We start from the raw sequence: 19,934 nt of genomic DNA, 5'->3' as shown, positions 1-19,934 counted from the left end.
AGTCTGGCGCTTTTTTGATGAAAGTGCGGACGATAAAAGAATTGTCATTTGCAACCTGTGCCATACCAAAATGAGCAGGGGCATGAACACTAGCAAACTCACCACAAGTGTTGATCGCGAATATTCTAATCGCGAATTTTTATTGCGAATATTGGCACTTCGAGAATTCACGAATATCTAGAATTAGTGCTATATCTTCGTAATCGTGAATATTCTAGATTTTTTCATCAGTACCCATGATCACTCAACTGCTTCTTACTTGTGGTCTAATGAGAAGACTGCAATATCTTTGACTTTACGAGTAGTGTTGATTGCAAATTTTCGCAATCAAGAAAATAATGACTGCAGATCACGAATTCGCATGGTTGTGTCTGATAATGGCCGTAACTTAGTGGCGGCTTTGGAGCTCGGCAAGCTCACACACATACCATGCCTAGTCCACGTCTTCAATTTAGTGGTTCAGCGGTTTCTCAAAACTTACCCCAATTTTCCTGAGCTACTGGTGAAGGTGCGCCGCATTTCCGAAAGTCATCTACAGCTGCCGCGACAAGTGGGCATTGATGTCTGACCTCTGTGAGGTTTTACGCAACTTTGAGGAATCAACACAGATGGTGAGCGGCGATGCCGGTATTATCAGCGTAACAGTTCCAAATCTGTATCAACTGAAACGCTCGCTGCTCACAATGAAGGCGGACGCTTTGCATGTAGAAGAGGTGAAAATGGGGAAAGACAGTACACAGGGTGATAGCCAGACCACCCTCATTTCGTCTTCTCAGCGCAAATTGGATGAGGAGGAGGAGCAGGAGACAGTTGACTCCGCTACAGAGGGTAGTACCTATAGCAGGTTTATTCCATCTGTTCAGCATGAATGGGTAGAAGAGGAGAAAGAGGATGAGGAGATTGAGAGTCATCCTCCTGATGAGGACAGCGAAATCTTGTCTGTTGGGACTCTGGCACACATGGCTGACTTTATGTTATGCTGCCTTTCCTGTGACCTTTGCGTTGTACGCATTTTGGCCAACACCGATTACTGGCTGTTCACCCTTCTTGACCCCCGCTACAAAGAGAACTTCTCATCTCTCATTCCTGTGGTGTAGAGGACTAGCAAAATGGTGCAATACGAGAAGGTCCTTGTGGAAAAATTGCTCCAAAAATTTCCAGCTGGCATGCTGGCGGCAGAGTACGTAGTTCCTTGGGCAAACGAAGAGGGGAGACGAGGGGAGCACACAGCAGTTCCAACAGAGGCAGGGCAACACTCTCCAAGGTCTGAGACAGTTTCATGAGATCCCGCCAGCACCCTCACCCTGATGAGTGGCGTACTGTCACAAGGAGGGAAAAAGTTTGGAAGATGGTGAATGAGTACGTAGCAGACCATGACTGCATCCTCAATGATCCCTCTGTGCCTTATAACTATTGGGTGTCCAAGCTGGACACATGGCACAAACTGGCGCTCTACTCAGAGGTGCTGGCCTGCCCTGCCACCCGTGTTTTGTCAGAGCGGGCATTTAGTGCTGCTTGGGGCATAATAACTGATAAGCGCATCCGCCTGTCAACTGAAAATACTGACCAGTTGACTCTTATCAAAATGAACAAGGCCTGGATTGCCCCTGACTTCTCTACTCCACCAGAGGAAAGCGGCTGAACATAAAGGCACTTTAAATGTGGCTTTTATGGTGTATTGAATACACTGTATTGCCATGCACCCCCTCCACCACATAAAAGGGTATATGGTTCAATCTTCCTTTTCTCGTCCTCCTCCTCCATCATATCAACATGCTTATTAGGCTGCCCTCGCTCCTAATGTTTTAGAGGGTCAGCTCAGCAGCAGGCCCTCAACCATAATTTTTTCGATGGTCAACTCAGCAGCAAGCCCTCGCCCATATTTGTTTCCATGGTCTGATCAGCAGCAGGCACTCGCCCCAAATGTTTTAGAGAGTCAGCTCAGCAGCAGACCCTCAACCATAATTTTTTCGATGTTCAGCTCAGCAGCAGACCCTCACCCCTAATCTTTTAGATAGTCATTACAGCAGCAGGCCCTCGCCCATAATTTTTTCCATGGTCAGCTCAGCAGCAGACCCTCACCCCTAATGTTTTAGAGAGTCAGCTCCGCAGCAGACCCTCTCCCCTAATGTTTTAGATGGTTAGCTCAGCAGCAGGCCCTTGCCCATAATTTTTTCCATGGTCAGATCAGCAGCAGGCACTCGCCCCTAATGTATTAGAGAGTCAGCTCAGCAGCAGACCCTCATCCCTAATGTTTTAGATGGTCAGCTCAGCATCAGGCCCTTGCCCATAATTTTTTCCATGGTCAGATCAGCAGCAGGCCCTCACCCCTAATGTTTTAGGTCAAATCAGCAGCAGACCCTCACCCCTAATGTTTTAGAAGGTCAGATCAGCAGCAGACCCTCACCCCTAATTTTTTAGATGGTTAGCTCAGCAGCAGACCCTCACCCCTAATGTTTTAGATGGTCAGATCAGCAGCAGGCCCTCGCCCCAATGTTGTAGATGGTCACTAGCAAGCCCTTGCTCCTAATGTTATTGAGGGTCACCAGCAGGCCATCAATCATAATTTTTCAAAGGTGTGTATGATGCCCTCCTTTATGTGTAATAAAGGGCGTATTGGAGTGCTGGTTCCTTGTAATTTTTGGCAGCCCTTTCACTTAGTGCATAGGCTTTATGAGTGTAGGAGTCTCACTACCTGAACAATTGTACCACAATGTAAATGAGGCCCTCTTTTATGTGATATACAGGTTGTATAGGAGTGCCTCTTCCTTGTAATTTTTGGCACCACTTGCACTTTATATACAACTAAATATACAGGAAAGAATATTTCCTAACAATTTTTCCTCTAAAATCGATTTTATCTTCGGTTTTGTACGTATTATTGTCAGTCTGTAAAAGTGGCGTATTACTCGGACAACATCGTTCCCAGCAGCGACCTGGGAGTCCAGGATGCATCCAGACATCCCCCCTATGCTGTTCCCGAACCATTTAAGTGGTGTTTCCATCAAATCTGACCTTTTCATGTGAACCAGACACCCTCCCCTCTTCAGAGCAGGGGTTGCCTGGTTTAATGCTCGGGTTCTCCCATTGACTTTCATTGTGCTCGGGTGCTCGGTAGAGCACCCGAGCATCCCGAGGTGTTCTACTCGAGCACCCGAGCACTTTGGTGATCGATTAACACTAGTTCAGATCATCATGCACAGACGTCTTTGGCCAGGAGTGTACTACCCGCTCTGCTATATAAGAGGACACCTGGATTAATAAAGGGCACACTGTAGGTGGGGCCTATTACAGATTTTACATTAGGGCCCAGGATATTAGGTTACATCTCTGACTTTTTGCTTCTGCAGTCCATCCCCACCCACTATAGGAAAAAAAAAACTGTCCAGCTGCCCCTTTAACACCACCATCCTGTAGCTTTCACCAATATCGTACCTGTTGCTGCCCCATGTGCCCAAATTACTGTACCGACAGTGCTGCCAATGACCCGAAATACTGTACTGCCAAAATAAAAAAAAGCCAAAGGACACAGCTACAGAACTAGAAAGTGATGGGCCCCAAAACAGACTTTAGGCATCAAACCCCAAAGTTAATACAGACCTCTTGACAGACCCAAAATGAATACAGATCCCAGATTAGCCCCAAAAGCATACAAACCCCAGTTAAGACCACAAAGTTATATAGACTACAAATTCATACAGCCCCCGGGATGAAACCCCAAATTCATGTGGCTTCTATAACCCCCACCCCACCATCATTTAAATCTGACCTCAGATCAGACCTCAAAATTCAAATTCCCCTCAAACCCCCTTTCCCTCAGATCCCTGCAGACCTTAGATCAGATCCCAAAATTCATATGCACCACCTTTCCTCAGATCCCCGCAGACCTCAGATCAGATTCCAAAATTCATGTACTTCCCCCCAGATCCCTGCAGTTGTCAGATCTGACCCCAAAAGTCAAATGGCCCCAAACCCTCTTCCCTCAGATCTCTTCAGACCTCTGATCAGACCCCAAAATTCATATGGCCCCATCCTCCCTCAGATCTCTAAAGACCTCAGATCAGACCCCAAAATTCACGTGCCCTCCTCCTACTCTTTCAGCTCCCTGCAAAACTCAGATCAAATCCCAAAAATTTATCTGCCCCCCTCAGATTCCTGCAGACCTCAGATCACACCCCAAAATTCATGTTTCCCCCTCTTCCCTCAGATCCCTTCTGACCTTAGATCAGACAAAAAAAACAACTTACCTCTCCTGCTCCGCACAGCGCTGCCACTCTGCAGCTCTAGTGCACTCTTCTTGCAGCTCTGCACTGTTGCGCAGTGTCAGATCATAGGGTGTTCGTATGTGCACTAAGTCCTGACTCTATACACAGTCAGGACACAGTGCGGCTGCTGGAGGAAGACCAGGGAGCAGTGAGTAATACTAGCATGTCTACCAGCATATATTTGTAGCAGGACGCCAGTGTAACTAGATGAATACATGCTTCTATTCTCATTTCTAGAACCTGGACATCCAAAACTCCATTTACCTCCTTGCTCCAGACTCATTGTGCTGAAGAAAGTCTAATGACCGAAAAATCCAATTGTAAAGAGCATTTTTTGCAATCACATATTTTAGGTTTTTCTGGATTTATTGTGACTTATATGCCAATAAAACTCTCTGTTTAACCCCTTAGTGACCACTAATACGCCTTTTTACGGACGTAAACATAAGGGGTTTTAGCTAAACAGCTGGCTTTAATCAATCATTACATGTACCCACAATGGTGCATTAAAAACTAGAACTTGTCCTGCAAAAAATAAGACCTCATACAAGTACATTGATGAAAAAACAAAAAAGTTATAGGTCTTGGAATGGGATTTTAAAAATATGTACATGGTCACGAAGGGGTTAATATAAACTGATGAGTGTCGTGGCACTAATTATATGATAGTGTGAACATTCACCTACCACGGGCACCACACCTTTTAATGGAGTGCAGGTATCAATGCTATATTAAGTCCCGGTCATTGACTCCACCATCCATCCGCTGGCCCCCATGCCCGCCTTCCTGTCTTGCACTCTTCTACCTAACATCCAGAGTACGCCACCCACCACCAGGCTGAAGCCCCAAAAGTCCAGGGTGTGCTGCGAGGGAAGAATGGGTGTGCCCTCCAGTCACTGCATGTGCAAAGCTTGGTTGAAGAATTAGGCAATGTAAGGACTACCGCCACCATCACCACTCCCCTCCTATCCAACTCCCGCTACCACACCTCCCCCCTGTGGCCCAATGTGCTGAAGAAGAGTGCCCCCTTTTGTGGGATAAAGGTATGTCCACATATGGAATAATATCCGCCATCTGCGTGGCCCAGTATTTGAACTGGAACCAGCGCTCAAATGTGGAGCAGTAGGTTATTGGTGAGTATATGCTGTGACAAACAATGTTTGGTAATGTGTAATTTTGCAACCTACAAGAATCAATTACTATGGCATGGTGACACTGATTAGATTACAGTAGATAACAGGTCTGCACTACCTTTACTTAGGTTTGCGGTGCACGTGTCGATGGATTGGCGTCCAATGTAACAATGTAACAAGAAGACCGGCACTTTGCAGAATTTCAATCAGGAAATCGATTTATTGGTCACATATTATTATTCCATAGTGACGCGTTTCAGCACCAGTGTGCTTTCTTCAGACTACAAACATCTCACATACAAACTTTAAATAGGCAAATGAAATACAGGGGAACTGACGTCATCAATAAGGCTCCTTTAATGGCCATGTCATGGAAATTATATAATAGGATATAATCCAATACGTTTAGTAATCAATCTCGCTAGAAAAAAAGAAAAATACATTTGTAAACTTTATATGATCAGGATACCTCACAGGAAACAAGACACATTGTATTCACGATTAAGGCCCCTGGGCTCCATCGTTTGTAAACGATGGATCCAGTAGGCCTCTCTCTTTAATAACAATTTATTTCTGTCGCCCCATCGACAGGGTAACGACACTCCCTTAATAATTTGATATCGTAACTGTGCAATGTTATGCTTTTTTTCATGAAAATGGAGGGGTATTGGAAGCAATAAATTGATTTTTCTGATAGTAGATTTGTGCTTACTCAGTCTGTCCTTCATTCTCATGGAGGTTTCCCCCACATATAATAATCCGCATGGACACTTGAGAATGTAAATCACAAATCTACTATCACATGTGAATGTACCCCTTACCAAAATTCTTTCACCCGAATGTGGATGAGAAAAACATGGGCCCTTGATAACACTAGAGCAATTCACACAGTTTAGACAGGGAAACGTGCCCTGTCTGGGAGAGGACAAGGTACTTTGTCCTTTTTCTATTCTATTGCTTCCCACATCAGCCCGAACTATTTTATCCCTAATATTGTCGGCACATTTATAACATATCATAGGCGGTTTCTGAGACTCACCTATCTGTGGGTAAGATTTAGATAATATGTGCCAATGTCAATATTAGGGATAAAATAGTTCGGGCTGATGTGGGAAGCAATAGAATAGAAAAGGGACAAAGTACCTTGTCCTCTCCCAGACAGGGCACGTTTCCCTGTCTCAACTGTGTGAATTGCTCTAGTGTTATCAAGCAATTTATTGCTTCCAATACCCCTCCATTTTCATGAAAAAAAGCATAACATTGCACAGTTACGGTATCAAATTATTGAGGGAGTGTCGTTACCCAGTCGAGGGGGCGACAGAAATAAATTGTTATTAAAGAGAGAGGCCTACTGGATCCATCGTTTACAAACGATGGAGCCCAGGGGCCTTAATCGTGAATACAATGTGTCTTGTTTCCTGTGAGGTATCCTGATCTTATAAAGTTTACAAATGTGTTTTTCTTTTTTTCTAGCAAGATTGATTACTAAACGTATTGGATTATATCCTATTATATAATTTCCATGACATGGCCATTATCGTCAATGAGGGGGAGGAGCCTTACTGATGACGTCAGTTCCCCTGTATTTCATTTGCCTATTTAAAGTTTGTATGTGAGATGTTTGTTTGTAGTCTGAAGAAAGCACACTGGTGCTGAAACGCGTCACTATGGAATAATAATATGTGACCAATAAATCGATTTCCTGATTGAAATTCTGCGAAGTGCCGGTCTTCTTGTTACACTGTTTAGATTACATGATCTTCAAAGACCTGGAGGAGCAGAGCGGAGAATGGGAGTGTTACGCTGAGCGCTCCGGGTCTCCTGCTGGCCAAACAGATGATATATGTAATTACATAAACGGCAAACTTCGTATTGCAGTTTATGTAAGATTTTACCTCATAACATCTACCATTTGCAGTCGATTGAAAGATCTTATTCATACTCATATGGTCACAACAAATGCATCTTATGTGGCCACATTTGACTGGAAGGTGTTGTTTGATAATTTTACATATATCCCTATATTCCTCACTATATTTGATAACAACCGTCACCGTATTTTGTTGGGAATGGTCTCTCGTGCATCCTCAGTGTCAACTCCACATCATAAAAGAGCATCTTCAAAAAACAGAGGGCGGGAAGGAGGCATAGAAAAAGCTCACAGTTACCTGTTACGACACAAGAAGGAATAGAAGATGTGCAGGTTATCAACTTATCTGCAACTATTTTATCGGAACATCAAATAAATGTATTAAACAAAGGACTGTTGTTTCTACCTATCCACCACTTTGATTTATACCAAACTATCGTGGTAAAAACACTTTCAAACAGAACAAAAATTAGATATTCGGAGCAGATTTTTTTAGTCATTCAGCAGACAACCTTATTGCAAATGATACAAATCCAGGAGAGTTACCACATGGTTCCATGGATTTTGAGGAATTGGTTCAAGTTTGTCATCTCCAGGAATTGCGGTCGGAGCAGGAAGACCATGTACGGGTTATACAGCAAGTATTTTTAAAAATCTAATAGAGATTTTTATCCCATCCAGTCTAGGTCTCTTCCTCTGGACTGCTTCCAGGATTTGATAAAAAAAAGATCTTTGTTATATGGTAGAGTTTAGGCAGGCAATTTTCAGGGAGGTTCAGCCCACATGGGTAAGAGGTTGGAAAAAGTGAAGAATATGTCCACCGAAGAGTTTAATGGACTACAGTAATTAATGGTGAGATCTGATCTGGTCATCAAATAAGCGGACAAAGGGGAGCAGTTGCATTTATGGACATCTATAAGATGCAGTTCCAAAAAATGTTGGATGATGTAACTACTTATGTCCCATTAAGCTGCAACCTTCTCCCTCATTTCTAGACCGAGATGCTTCAGATCTTATCCAAAGGTTCTAAGTTAGGGATTTTGAGTTAAAAAAAAGTGGATTACATACATGTTTAGCATCCAGTAAATGGAGATTGGACCGGCACTCAAAACATTAAGAGAGATGTGGGACCAAACTTATTTATTTAAACACAATAAAATAAATCGAGTGTGTATACTGACATCAATAGCACAGTATTACCAATAGAATATCGATTATAAAAAATCTATTACGATAAATACATACATAAAAATGAAATAAAATAAATGCAATATTCTTAATCTATTGTTACTCGATTTCTTCTGGAGACCTGGATATATCTCAATTAAAGTCCCAGTACAAGAAACCCATATATATGGGTGAGTCCCAGTGGAAAATATCAAAGCTGTATCTTCAGTGCTTATATAACGGGCACAATTTCGCCTTTTCAGGCCTGCATAGTTAGTCAATACAACCAGCTTTCACAAATAGATATATGTTTTTAGTTTACTCACAACCTTTTGCGCTGATCGGGGGATTCTTTGTATGGGAGTTATTTCAGGTGGCATCCCACCATTCACATCCCAATCCAGCAATGTTGGTTTCCCTCTGCAGCAGCTCTCAGGATCTCGTCTCAAAATCTCATGGGACTTGGTCCGTCTGTAGGTTTTCGTGAGTCAAGCAGAATTCCTCTCTTGCATAGTTGATTTTAGTACATGGCTATGTGTAAATCACAGTCGAGTTCACGCACAGGTACTCCGTCTTTTAGTGTAAATCATGAAATGTCATCTATAAATTTTTGGGATTTATGCTTGAGAGGCGATACTGTAAGATCTAGAGTATGTACATCAACTTACAGGAAGGAGACAGCAGGTAACATCATACTCTTAGCTACCTCCTTTCATCCCCCGCATATTCCTAAGGGAGAAATGATACGAGCGAGGCGCAACTGCTCCAATAATGAGGTGTTTCTGCAGGAAGCAAAAAGTATCAACAGTTGGTTAAACAGGAGATTATACACTACACCAGGGCTGGCCAACCTGAGGCTCTCCAGCTGTTGCAAAACTACAACTCCCAGCATGCCCAGACAGCCTACAGCTATCAGTCTACAGCATGGCATGGTGGGAATTGTAGTTTTACAACAGCTGGAGAGCCGCAGGTTGTCCAGCCCTGCACTACACAGAGAACACAAGGAGCAAGAGATTGGGCACTTCTCTTAGATCAGAGTAATTTGCCTTTTCCCTCAAAACAGGATCCATGTAAAAAGAGTATAATGAGAGACCACTCCCAACAAAATACGGTGACTTTTGTTACCAAATATAGTGAGGAATATAGGGATATATGTAAAATGATCAAAAAACACCTTCCAGTCTTAAATTATGATAAGTAGTGAACTGGATTGATAACAGGAGGCATAAAATGTGTGGCCCGCAAAGCTCCCACTATAGGACAGATGATCAGCCTCAGTATGTTCTGGGATTGTCCTATTAATAAATTCACATGGCTTTCAGTCAAAGACAGCTACAAATGTGGCCACATGAGATGCATTTGTTGTGACCATATGATTATTAGGAAGATCGCTCAATCCACTGCAAATGGTAGATGTTATGAGGTAAAATCTTACATAAACTGCGATGCGAAGTTTGCCGTTTATGTAATTACGTGTACCATCTGTTTATTGCAATATGTAGGCTGTACAACCAATTCAATTAAAACTTGAATACGTAAACATATTTCAGATGTGCCGCACTACAAGACTCGTAATGTCTCTGCAGCCAGCCTGCATTTTGCACTAATACATGAGGGTGATATGACAGCGCTAATGTTCCAAGGGGTGGAAAGAGTTACCACACCTGAAAGAGGTGGAGATCACAGAAGAAAGCTTCTCAATAAAGAAGCTTTTTGGATGTTTCAACTAGGAACCTGATCCCCCACTGGCTTAAATAAAAAACATGATTTAATTTTGCAATATTACTGATAGGACATATATCCATTGAATACAGATTAGTTTTTATGGAGATAAGCATTTTTTTTTTTTGTGGAGTTTTTGTTTGGGAATTACTCCATGCTTTGGAGATCATGTGACATCACAGCTAATGAGGATTAGTGGGATAGTAGTACATAGTAAGCAGAAAGTATGTGAAATGTTTGTCATGAGTAAGGACTGATATTTTATAGTCCGAAACGCATAAACTATTTATTGTGAATTTAGTGTTGTATTCAGTTAACTGACGGCTGTGTCCAAGTTACATCCACGCTACTGACTAGTGAAGCAGGTGAGAGCTGCCATTTTTTTCTATTGTTGACTATATTTATGGCATATTGAACATACAGTATATATCATAAATGTCTAGTTGCACTGTGAGGAATATGGATTAATATTTACTGTCAGCCATGCCTCCACACCCACCATTTGCTGAAAGGTAGCAGAGGTAGTGAACTCCACAGGAGGGCCCTGCTTCAAAGCCCCAGCCATGTGGCAGAGAACCTCTTGCAGGCCACCTTTGTTTACAATTTCACACCCCATTCAGACAGCATGGATCCTGCAGGAAAACCTCCCTGCAGGGGGTCTAAGCCATTCCCCAGTTCAATCAAATCTAGCAGAGAGCATGGAACCGGCGATTTATAAGGAATTATGAATCGCCCGGCCATCGCAGGCGCAAACCGGATACGTATTTGTGTCCCGGTGGCCACAATGAACATGCCCATGGTCTTAGTCTGGTGGTGGGATGCCAGGGAAGGGAGATATACATATCTCCTCACCGACACTAAATAACGATACTATGCTTGGACTCTACTTGTAGCCAGAACCCAGGCGGGTCGGTTGGTCCTAGAACCATCTCCCTGTGACCTTCTGGTCTGGAGCTATAAACCCTAAAGTGTTTTGTGGGTCATTTGCTGCCACCCCAGAAGAGGGGGAGTGGACCCTTCCTAGAGGAGGGATCGGCCACAGTTTAAAAGGCTTGTGCCAGCAAGCGGGTGTGTCTTTTCTCTGAAGGAGGGTCACATCATGCCATGTGTTTAGAGGCACCTGTAACCAGCTGACATCACTGCCCTCCATGTGAATACAGCAAAGGACTAATCATAACTCATAGGAACATTCATCTACCCGGTAACTGACTTGTACTCTGTGTAATCCTTTTTGTACCATATTACCTGTATTTGTAACCTCAGACTACTGTATATATTCTTAGTGTATATTGTGTTATCTAGTGTGCCCTTAAGGCGATTAAATATATAATTTAATCTTGTGCCGTCTTGTATCTCGATCACGAATCCCCATGTCCGTGTTTCGGTCTAGTTATAAGCTACCGCGGGTTAGTTTCTCACCCTATATAACCCCGATAGCGGACCGGGCTGATATCAAACGAGAAGCTGGTGGCAGTATACCCGGGCTGAGAAAGCTCTGTTTCACAGTGGCAGTGAAAAGGCTCTCTCGGCTTGTTGCCTCTCTGTGCCCGCGTGGACAGGAGGTGTCTGTGTAAACTATACTAAGCTGACCTTACATGCTCCTCTGGGAGGGCGTAATGTCACGCCTTGTAACCAGGGACCATACCGCATCTCGTGAGCTCGATGTAGTTGACATCAAGCGGGCACGAGGGGTAGTATCCATCACATGCACTTCTAGTATTCCCATCTAATGGGGAAATACATGAAAGATACATGTGAGGGCTCTTCAGATCAGACGCATGTGAGCGAGCTCCTCTCCTAAGTGCACTACAGACCGGTAAAATTTTGCGGCATAACTGATCATACGATGGTGAAAATCGGCAGGGATAAACCCCGTGACAAACCTGAACACTCAAAGCAGGACCGGGGCCCGTCCGACATGGAGAAATACTTAAATAAGAAAGCCTCGGTAAACTCTGCAGGTCAGAGCAAGATGGCGCCGGGTGAACAGGATGATCCTGTACATGGAGCAGACGTGACGGAAGGAGGCACTCCAGATACTGCCTCTGATGAGCAGTTAAATAACCCTGTCCAAGTCTCCAGAAAATTCATACAGCAAGACCTGGCCTCATCGCTGGCCCCAGTGATACAGGAAATCAAGAACGACATAAAACATATTGGTCACCGTGTGGAAACGCTAGAAAATAACCAGACTGCTTTACTCACTTATAGTCGAGCACTAGGTGATTGCAGCAGAGCGCACGCTGACTCACTCAACAAAGCCTTCGCTCTTATTGAGGACCAAGAGAACAGGAGTCGATGTAAGAACATCAGGGTGAGAGGCATAGCAGAAAGTGTTCCGCATGAAGACTTGACTAAGGCAGCAGACGCCATCTTTACAAGCCTTCTGGGAGCAGAGAGAGCAGCAGAGGTTGCTATTGAACGCATACATCGGTCCCTCAGGCCTAAACTGAAAGAAGGGGAGTAGCCTAGAGACGTGGTTTGTGGTTTCCTGAGATACATAGACACGGCTGCCTTGCTTAAGTCGGCTAGGGATAAGAAAGAATTACTCCTGGACGGGGAAAAGATTCTCCTGTTTCAGGACTTAGCGCCATCGACGCTTACAAGAGAAGAGCGCTGCGCTCTCTTACAGACCTCCTCAAATCCCATCGGATACCATTCAAGTGGCTATTCCCATTTGGACTCACCTTTTCATCCAGCAGCAAGAGGTGCACTATCCGATCCCCTAGAGACTTACCGGCAGCGTGGGATCTTCTGCGGCCTTCACCCTGCCTCTTCCAGCTCTTCCTGACTGCGGCAGATGGGACCAGGTCCCACTGAGGAATAAGGGCACTCCCAGACCCAGGGACACTTAGCAGCTAAGTCTTAAGTTGATGTCATGTAAAACTCTAATTTCAGGAGAGAGGGGGGTGCGGAGCTCATCTAGGCCCTCTTAACCCAGGTTGCATTCGTCTGGGCGTTTAACCTCTCCCATATTTCAGAAGTTACCCTTAATGGCTTCAGCCTAACTCAGGTTTATGCACTAGTTAGCGGTGCTTTCTCTTATTTTGACAAGTTATACTTTGAATAGATAGTTGGTTATGCTAAAGCTTTAATCTTAAGATAGCAGATGTCTGCATAGTGTACTGTTATATGTCAGGCCACATAAGTTTGATTGCTCCCCCCCCCCCCCCAAGAGCCACCAGGGGAGAAGATGCGCACCCCTGGTTTCTGCGCACCTTTATGAGACCTCTTATAAGTATGTTTGTAGTACTATTCTTACTTGTAAGAGAAGAGTCACAGTGTGAGGTCACAGACCTTTATTGTTGTAAATGTATATTCTGGTTACCCCTTTTTCTATCCTTCCCTCTTCCACCCTAGGCATCGCAACAAGCTTTGCTCTTGGCATGAGGAGACGAGTTTTATGATAAGATGACCTCGAATAAGTGTGTCTCTTTTAATGTTCTGGGACTAAACATCCCGCAGAAACGATCCCAAATAATCCGCATCCTGAAAAAGTCACAAGCAGACATATGCCTGTTGCAAGAGACCCATTTCAAAACCGGCCGTATACCCAACTTGCCCAAAGTGTACTTCAATGTATGGTACAACAGTGCTTATGTCAAGGCGTCCAGGGGGGTGGGGATTGCCATAGCTAAAAGGGTTCCCTTCACGCATCTACTCACCCAAATGGACCCCAAGGGTCGCTTTGTTTTTGTTAAGGGGAAGATAGGTAGCCAACTGGTAAACATTGCTAGCTTATAGCCCCAACAAAGGCCAGAAAAATTGGATACGGGGCACATTGGGTAAATTAAATGCCTTTGCCGAAGAGATAAAACTGATAGGAGGAGACCTAAACGTAACACTGTCCCCACATTTAGATGCGTCTGAGGGTTCCTCTTTGCTCTCCCAGGCCTCACTAGGCCTCATAAATAAGAGCCTCTCGGAGGCCAACTTAATAGACACTTGGAGACTGCTTCTCCAACAGATCGTGATTTCACTTATTTTTCAGCCTCTCATAACACTTACAAAAGGCTAGATTATATCTTTATATCGGAGGAGCATATAGATATGCTCGAGCAAGCGACCATTGATCCTATAACGGTCTCTGACCACGCACCCACATCAGCCTTAATTCACTTCTCTAAGACAATGGAGGGTAAATGAAACTCTGCTTGATAGGGGGGAAGATCTGAGAGCGCTTCAGCAGAAACTCTCCTGGTACTTCCAGGAAAATGTGACAGCAGACGTGTCAATCCCGACTGTGTGGGAAGCCCCCAAAGCTGTTCTGAGGGGTGAGTTTATAGCGCTAGCCTGTAGGATTAAAAAAGACAGGCAGAAAAAGCTACATTCACTACTCTCACAGATAGCCGCCAGAGAGTCCTTGCACAAGCGATTTAAAGCACTTAAAGCCTATGGGGACTTGATGAAGCTCAGAAAAGACCTAAAAGACCATCTTAATATATGTAACGCTAGGGCATATCAGTATTCCAAGTTTCGCTTCTACTCGCATGGAGATAAAGGCACTAAGTTAATGGCTGCCTTGATTAAACAGAAGAGAGAATCTACATTTATCTCTAACATTAAAATTTAAAACCAAAAGTGGGGAACTGGTTTCTAAGACAAAGGATATTGCCGCCGAGTTCCAGCAGTTCTATCGGGAGCTCTACGGGCTCAGGGACTCTGGGGAGGTGTCTGAGTTAGTTGGGGATTCTGAGATTGACAAAATCTTAGATAAATTAGACCTGCCACACTTGTCCGACCCGGAGAAAGCTGAACTATTGGCCCCAGTCACAGAGGAGGCGGTCACTCAGCTTGATGCCCTTAGGCAAAAGCCCCAGCCCAGATGGCCTGCCAGTGGGGTACTTCAAGAAATTCTCAGATATCCTTATACCACAACTCACCAAATAGTGTAACTCGCTTATGACAGGGTCATCCTTACATAGGCAATCTCTAGAAGCTACAGTTACAATTCTCCCCAAGGAAGGCAAAGACCCCCAGCAGTGTGAGAGTTATAGACCCATTTCACTACTTAATGTGGATGTGAAATTATGGGCAAAATTACTAGCAACACGCCTCAGTCACCTCTTACCCAGACTGATACACCCCAAACAGTCAGGGTTTGTCTCGGGTAGGGAGGGATACCATAACTCCTGTAGACTTATCACAATAATACAAAGAGCTAAAAGGATGGACCTTCCACTGATCTTTTTGGGAATTGATGCGGAGAAGGCCTTTGACAGGGTGAGCTGGGATTTCCTTCAGAAGACGCTGCAGAAATGTGTCTTCCCAGTACAATTCCAACAGGCCATTATGTCCTTGTATAGGGATCCAAGCGCCAGGATTAGGGTTAACAGGATACTGTCGGCCCCATTCCCCATCAAAAACGGTACAAGGCAGGGGTGTCCCTTGTCTCCCTCCTTGTACATTTTGGTAATGGAAACTTTACTACAAGCCATTAGAGATCATCCAAATAAACATGGTATCCAGATTATGGAGAACGGACCCAAATATACCAATGCAGCATTTGCTGATGATCTTCTTGTCATGCTTACCAACCCTGTCAAGGCCTTACCGCATCTACTAGACCTCTTTAACCAATATGGGCATCTTTCAAACTTAAAGGTTAATCAGTTTAAGTCAGAGGTGATGAACATCTCGGTTCCCTCAGGCGATAGTCTCTGCCCTTAGGGCTTTGTCCCCGTTTAAATGGCAGGAATCTCACATCTCCTATTTGGGAATTAAAATCCCTTCACGACCAGGCAACTTATTCCAACTAAACTTCTTCCCACAAATCAAAGACATCCTGGCACACCTACGGACACTCAGAGTCCCCTATGTTTCCTGGATGGGCCGTAAAAACCTGTTAAAAACTTTCATTATGCCCAAAATATTATATACGATGCAGATGCTCCCTATTTTCCTACCGGGTTCCTTCCTCTCCCATATAAGGAGGGCTTTTACCACCTTCCTTTTGGATGGTAAGAGACCCAGAATAGCCTATTCCAGGCTAGTACTTAGAAAGGAGCATGAAGGGTTCGGCCTTCCGGATGCTCAATCATATTATCAAGCAATACATCTTAAACGATGGTTACAATTACATACCCGTAAATATAGTGTCCTAGGCAATGACATGTAATTACTACAGCTCACCCAGGCACAGAGGGCGGGTCTATGGAACCTTAACATGACATCATTAAAGGAACATCCCCTTCTTAGGGGAACAGCCTCAGTGATTAGAACCCTTTCAAACAACCACAACCTACTGAAACATCCATCCTTAAACATGTCGGCAGACCTTGTACCCTTCGTCGTGAGACCTAAAGTGGTAGCCCCTGCTCCAATCTGGGGGAAACTCAAAAACTTTGCAGTGGAGGAATTCCTTGAGAGCCTTTCTCACAAGCTAGGGGCAGAACACCCTCTGAGCCAAGTCCTACTATGCGGTAATTTCCTGGAATCCTCCGAGCTTAAATTAACAGGCAAACTGCTATTAAACAAAATGGGGGAGAACAGGGGCAAGACATGGTTCGAGAAACTAATGCAAATGGAGATCTTTCCTAGGAAACTGATCTCACAATTTTACCTCTCCCTGTTGACCCCAAGACGTAAAATTACACCTCCATACATACATTCCTGGGCTTCAGAGCTTGGTAGAGAGTTCTCTGAAACAGATATTATGCGCATGCACTCGCATTCTCATGGGTTCTCGAGGTGTGTTAGGATTCAAGAACACTCCTATAAAGTCCTAACGCAGTGGTACAAGTCTCCTAAACAGATGTTTGTAAGGGGCCTTTAGAACTCTGATAGGTGCTGGAGATGCAAAACAGAATCTGGTTCCTTGAGTCTTATTTTCTGGTCGTGCCCGAAGATTGCAACGTTCTGGTTGGAGATATCACAAATAATCAACAGTTTGGTCATACAGCCCATTACCCTTAGCCCGGAGGTTGTACTCCTGTGGCTTCCCACACCAACCTGGCGGCCCTCGAAGAGAAGTCTTGCGACTCACTTAATTCAAGCAGCAAGACTGCTCATACCACTGAATTGGCTTAGGGAAGATCCTCCTACCATAGATCAATGGAGGGAGAAAGTTGACCAATTGTGCCGATTGGAAGAGTTAGCAAGTTGGGAGGAGAGGGAACATGAGAAATACTTGAAACAATGGAACCCGTGGATAAACTATAGGCTTACCAACACAAGTGTCAACGCACCATAGATAGAGAAGCGTAATCCGGGCAAGTTTAAGCCTTAATAAGTGATAATTATTTTGTATATCTCCAACCATGAATAAGTCTTGGGTATCTTATGCTCTCGCCTTAAAACATAACCTTGACATTGTTAGGATTAATTAATTACTTGACTTGCGTATGCCAGGAGAGATGGGGTCAAGGTCTTTTGCTCTTCGGGGCCCACCTGGCTTCTTCTCCCCCTGCCCTCCATTCCCCTTCCCCATTCTCCCCTACAGTTCCAATTTATTGTTATGTTCATAAGCCATAATGTCTTTCCTGATGCATAACTTTCAATCCAAGATGTGTAGTTATTATTGGCAAGTCTTTGATGCTATAATGTGGAATATCATCTTGATGTATAACATATTGTCAATGTTTGATACTTATGGTAATTCACTATTCTTGCTCAATAAAAAGAAATTTGAAAGAAAGATACATGTGAGAAGCCACAAGACATAGAAATACATGTCTGTTACCAGATGGTTGGGGGTCGCACAGAATGGTATCGAGGGCCGCATGTGACCCCCGGGCCTCAGGTTGTGCACCCCTGATTTAGACCAAATTCCTTCTTTTGATCTAATCTTAGAAACCAGCATTACTGCATTTAAAAGAACATACTTATCAACATGTACCCCAAAATTGATACCCAGATGCTTAAAACTCTGAGTGTTCAAAGATTTTTAAATCTCTTATGAATGGCATCACAAAATCATCCACAGGTAGCACCACCAACATATTCCACTTGACATCTAAGCCAGAGACATCTGACATCTAATACCCCGAGGGATAGATTTCCACGATTCACTTAAACATAGTAAAACATCATCTGCGTATAGAAAAAAAATTTCCACCTCCCCTTCACATCCAAACCCTCTTATCTGTTTATCTCTTCTTATTAAAATTGCTAGGGGTTCAATAAACAATGCAAAAAGTAAAGCGGATATTCTTGTCTGGTTCCCCTTGATTAAATGAATTAATCAATTATCTCCCCCATTAACCTTAATCCTCACCATAAGGTTAGTATAATTTCTTTAATGCAATAAATGAAATTATCCCCCAACCCAACACTGGACATCACTTTTTGGAGAAAACCCCATTCCACCCTGTCAAATGAATTAACAGCATCCAGTGACAGGATGTGGCCCCACACTCAACTGCATATTAGAAAATAGTCTATAGTCTATACTCCTATTTGGAAAAAAAAAAAACTTTGGTCAGGGTGTATTATTAAACCAACCACTATTCTAAGTCTAAGATTCAGTACTTTTGCTAAGATTCAGTATCTGCATCATTTAGCAGAAAAAAATCGGTCTATAAAATTCAATTTCTATTGGATATCTATTTTTTTAAATTAAAGTAATAATAACTTCTAACATAGAGTCTGTCAATCCTCCTTCCGTATCCACACTATTAAAGATACCTATTAACTTCAGTAATAAAAAAATCATACTTCATATACTGTAAATCTCAAATGAAAATCATCAGATCCAGGTGATTAGTTACCCAAAAACAAATCTACTGCTCTCTTAAGTTCTCCTAACTCAATAGATTTGTTCAATAATCTTCTCTGTACTTGTGAAAGCTCAGGGAAAGCAATCTTATCCAAACATCTACCAATAGCCTGCATATCTTCTTTAACCACCTCAGCCCCCAGTGCTTAAACACCCTGAAAGACCAGGCCACTTTTTACACTTCTGACCTACACTACTTTCACCATTTATTGCTCGGTCATGCAACTTACCACCCAAATGAATTTTACCTCCTTTTCTTCTCACTAATAGAGCTTTCATTTGGTGGTATTTCATTGCTGCTGACATTTTTACTTTTTTTGTTATTAATCGAAATTTAACGATTTTTTTTGCAAAAAAATGACATTTTTCACTTTCAGTTGTAAAATTTTGCAAAAAAAATGACATCCATATATAAATTTTGCTCTAAATTTATTGTTCTACATGTCTTTGATAAAAAAAAAATGTTTGGGTAAAAAAAAAATGGTTTGGGTAAAAGTTATAGCGTTTACAAACTATGGTACAAAAATGTGAATTTCCGCTTTTTGAAGCAGCTCTGACTTTCTGAGCACCTGTCATGTTTCCTGAGGTTCTACAATGCCCAGACAGTACAAACACCCCACAAATGACCCCATTTCGGAAAGTACACACCCTAAGGTATTCGCTGATGGGCATAGTGAGTTCATAGAACTTTTTATTTTTTGTCACAAGTTAGCGGAAAATGATGATTTTTTATTTTTATTTTTTTTTTCTTACAAAGTCTCATATTCCACTAACTTGTGACAAAAAATAAAAACTTCCATGAACTCACTATGCCCATCACGAAATACCTTGGGGTCTCTTCTTTCCAAAATGGGGTCACTTGTGGGGTAGTTATACTGCCCTGGCATTCTAGGGGCCCAAATGTGTGGTAAGGAGTTTGAAATCAAATTCTGTAAAAACTGACCAGTGAAATCCGAAAGGTGCTCTTTGGAATGTGGGCCCCTTTGCCCACCTAGGCTGCAAAAAAGTGTCACACATCTGGTATCTCCGTATTCAGTAGAAGTTGGGGAATGTGTTTTGGG

This window comes from Bufo bufo, chromosome 1 (assembly GCF_905171765.1).
Source record: "Bufo bufo chromosome 1, aBufBuf1.1, whole genome shotgun sequence".
NCBI lineage: Eukaryota > Metazoa > Chordata > Amphibia > Anura > Bufonidae > Bufo > Bufo bufo.
This window is presented reverse-complemented; position numbering follows the sequence as displayed.